Source organism: Cebus imitator, unplaced genomic scaffold (assembly GCF_001604975.1).
Source record: "Cebus imitator isolate Cc_AM_T3 unplaced genomic scaffold, Cebus_imitator-1.0 Scaffold33, whole genome shotgun sequence".
NCBI classification, from domain to species: Eukaryota; Metazoa; Chordata; class Mammalia; order Primates; family Cebidae; genus Cebus; species Cebus imitator.
Genome location: NW_016107348.1, coordinates 353,752 through 358,304, shown reverse-complemented (window position 1 = coordinate 358,304; position 4,553 = coordinate 353,752).

Sequence of the window (4,553 nt, the reverse complement as noted above, 5' to 3'; positions counted from 1 at the left end):
GACAAACGGGATCTAATTAAACTTAAGAGCTTCTGCACAGCAAAAGAAACAATCGTTAGAGTGAACTGGCAACCAACAGAATGGGAAAAAATTTTTTGCAATCTACCCATCTGACAAAGGGCGAATATCCAGAATCAACAAAGAACTAAAGTAGATTTATAAGAAAAACAAACAAACAAACCCATTCAAAAGTGGGTGAAAGATATGAACAGACACTTAGCAGAAGAAGACATTTATGTAGCCAACAAACATAAGAAAAAATGCTCATCATCACTGGTCATTAGAGAAATGCAAATCAAAACCACATTGAGATACCATCTCACACCAGTTAGAATGGCGATCATTAAAAAATCTGGAGACAACAGAGGCTGGAGAGGATGTGGAGAAAAAGGAACATTTTTACACTGTTGGTGGGAGTGTAAATTAGGTCAGCCATTATGGAAGACAGTGTGGCGATTCCTCAAGGATCTAGAAATAGAAATACCATTTGACCCAAAAACCCCATTATTGGGTATATACCCAAAGGATTATAAATCGTTCTATTATAAAGACACATGCACACGTATGTTCGTTGCAGTGCTGTTTACGATAGCAAAGACTTGGAACCAACCCAAATGCCCATCAATGATAGACTAGACAAAGAAAATCTGGCACATATACACCATGGAATACTATGCAGCCATAAAAAACGACGAGCTCGTTGTCCTTCGTAGAGACATGGATGAATCTAGAAACCATCATTCTCAGCAAACTGACACAAGAAAAGAAAACCAAACACCGCATGTTTTCACTCATAGGCGGGTGATGAACAATGAGAACAGTTGGGCACAGCGAAGGGAACAACACTCATGGGCTACGTGAGGGGGTGGAGGGGAGGGGAGGTGAGGGATATCGGGGGGGCGGGGAGGATGGGGAGGGATAACACCAGGAGAAATGCCTGATGTAGGCGACAGGGGCAGGGGGATGTGGCATGTATGTGCTTATACAACAATCCTGCAGGATGCAGGATGTGCGCATGTACCCCAGAGCCCAAAGTACAATTTAAAAAAAAGGGAGAGAAAGAAATCACAAAGTGTAGGATGAGCCAGTGTTCAGTAAAAAGTAGAAAAGAACAGATGTACGGGAAATTTACTATGCTTAAAATTTATACTTTTTTTTTGCCTTATAAAGGATGAAAATCACTTTTTTTCTCTCTTTTATAAATGCTCCCTTTAATTAGTGTTCAAGATAATGCATGTAGTGCTGACAGGCCTGCTCTTCAGACACAGAATTCAAACGGAGAAGAAAAATGCAAAGTTCTTGCCAATTTCTAGCTGAAGTTTCAGCAGTTTTACTTTTCAGATACAGTGAGAATGGTTCAAGTTTGGTTAGGGGTATATGTTATTCTGATTAAAGATTTACTAGATTTGTGGTAAAGAATTTCCTTGAATAATTTAAAATAAAAAAGATGCTAATTTCTAGAGATTATTTTATATTTAATTGATCAAAGCTCTATGTAGCAAAATCATTTGCACTCTCCAATTGTGGTGGATTGTTATAATAATGACTCCCAAAGTATTCTGAGTCTCATGAGTCCTTATTTTCATGGCCCTTGCAATGTGACATTGCCCCTCCTGGGCTCAAGCAATTCTTATGCCTCAGCCTCCCAAGCATCTGCGATTATATAGGCACACATCACCACGCCAGACTAATTTTTGTATTTTCAGTACAGACAGAGTTTTACCATGTTGGCCAGGCTGGTCTGGAACTGTCCAAATTACAAAGGCCTAGAATGTAGAAAGGCCTTGTGATTTACTTTGACCAATAGAATGTGGTAGAAGTGATGTCGCGTGAGTGCTGGAGCCTAAGCCTGAAGATTCTTGGCAGCTTCTCCGCCTTTGCTCTTTTGGAACAAAGCTGCCATGTAAAGAAGTTTAAACTGGCTGCTGGTTGCTAAATGATGGAGAGAAAAATCCCACATGGAGAGAAAAATCCCAGCCTTGCAATTATCGCCATCAAAGTCAAGGAACAAATCCTATTATAAGCCAGGATCATGATCTTTAGATTGCATTTTTTGCTAAATGTGAAATAAATATATTGTAGAATACGTGTGTAACTAGAATAGGTTTTTCCCTGAGATCCTAGCAGAGAATGCCCATAGTATGTTAATAAGCCTTGGGATTTATATATAAAAAGAGCAGGACGTAAAGGTTAACCAGGATGGATCATCATTTAAAATCCTGACCAGGCACAATGGCTCACACCCGTAATCCCACAGCATTCAGGAGGACTGAGGTGGGAGGATTGCTTTGATCCCAGGTGTTCAAGACCAAGCTGGGCAACAAAGCGAGACTACTGTCTTTACAAAAAAAAAAAAAAAAAAAATAGCCGGGCATGGTCGCATGCAACTATAGTTGCAGCTACTCAGGAGGCTAAGGTGGGAGGATCTTGATACACAATGAAGTTTGAGAACCACTGAGCTAAGAAAATAGCTAGAGTGAGCTAATAAAATACTCAGTGGGCAGCCCCAAAAGTTCATCAGTCCACTCTTGCGATTTTTTTTTTGAGACAGACTTTCACTATTATTGCACGAGCTGGAATGCAATGGCAAAATCTCAGCTCTCGCTGCAACCTCCACCTCCCGGGTTCGAGCGATTATCCTGCCTCAGCCCCCTGACAGGCACGCGCCAACACACCAGGCTAAATTTTTGTATTTTTAGTAGAAATGGGGCTTCACCATGTTAGCCAGGCTGGTCTTGAACTCCTGACCTCAAGTGATCCACCCACCTCAGCCTCCCAAAATGCTGAGATTACAGGTGTAAGACACCACGAGTAGCAAAAAAAAAAAAAAAAAAAAAAAAAAAAAAAGAAACCACCTTGGACCTGCGTGTGCCTTCTGCCAGGATGTAAACTACTTATCTTGCCTATAGGTGTTCTCATCTTTGCTTTCGGAGTCACCTTGTTTCATCTAGAGCCTGCCATTTCTTTTTGTGTGTGTTTTTTTTTTGTTTGTTTCTTAAGAGATGGGGTTTCACCATATTGGGCAGGCTGGTCTTGAACTCCTGACCTCGTGATCCACCTGCCTCAGCCTCCCAAAGTGCTGGTATTACAGGCGTGAGCACCTCGCCTGGTCTCAGAGCCTACTGTTTAGAAATCACATGGCATCCAGGATAGTGCACCCTAAGGCATCTGCTCTCCGGAGAAGTCAATATCTTTGTTTCCTGTCCTCCTCTTGCCCAAGGAATAAAAGGGCAATTAGACTTATTCTGGCTGGCATCGAGATGGTGGGCAGTTTCCTTGTCCGCCGGGGAAGGCCTGCCTCGCATGAGGCTACCCTGTGCAACCTCAAAACAATTACAGAAACCCTAGCCTATAAGACTGGTGATGCTCTTACCTGCCTCAAAGTCTCCCCAGACTTATTAGCCAATGCTGTGCTTGACAACCACTTGGCTTTTGATGACCTCTAGGCAGAACGAGGTGGGATATGTGGAGTTACTAACTCTTCCTGTTGTGCTTTGGTAAAGAATTCAAGATTAATAGAAAAAGACTTAAATTTATCTCCGACCAGGTCAAGTGGTTGCACCAATTTAATGAAAAGGACACAGACACCTGGGGAATATGGGAGATCATAAAATTGGCCTTCCCTAATCTCACCTGGTTTTTATCCTTTCTGGGGTCTTTAGCTGCCATCCTTCTTCTCTTAATTCTCGGCCCCGTCTCTCAAACTGTCTGGTCTCTTTGGTGTCTAAGTGAATTGAAGCCGGCTGGGCATTGTGACTCACACCTGTAATCCCAGAACTTTGGGAGGCTGAGGCAGGCGAAACACTTGAGGTTAGGAGTTCGAGACCAGCCTGGGCAAAATGGTGAAACTCCATCTCTACTAAAATACGAAAATTAGCTGGGTATGGTGGCACATGGCTATAATCCCAGCTACCTGGGAGGCTGAGGCAGTAGAGTCACTTGAACCCAGGAGGCAGAGGTTGCAGTGAGCTGAGATTGTGCCACTGTACTCCAGCCTGGGTGACAGAGCAAGACTCCATCTCTAAATAAATAAAAATAAATAAATAGGTGAATTGAAGACATACTGGGATACAAACAGCTAGATTTGCACCCAGGAGATAATCAGACCTACCTAAGACTAGGTAGGGAAAAATTTCACTCCTCTAATGGGCCCTGTGTCAACACCCAAATTCAGCTTGAAGAAGTTGTAGAAGACAGACTTTCATTCCTCAATACTCCTCAAGAATGAGGACTGAGGCCAGACACAATGGCTCAAACCCGTAATCCCAGCATTTTGGGAGGCTGAGGCAGGCAGATCACTTGAGCTCAGGAGTTTGAGACCAGCCTGAGGAACACGGTGAAACCCCATCTCTACAAAAAATACAAAAATTAGCTGAATGTAGTGGTGTGTGCCTGTGGTCCCAGCTACCCTGAAGGATGAGGTGGAAGGATCGCTTGAGCCCAGGAGGTTGAGGCTGCAGTGAGCTATGATCATGCCACTGCACTCCAGCATGGGTGACAGAGCAAAACCCTGCTTCAAAAAAAAAAAAAAAAAAAAAAAAAAAAAAAAAAAA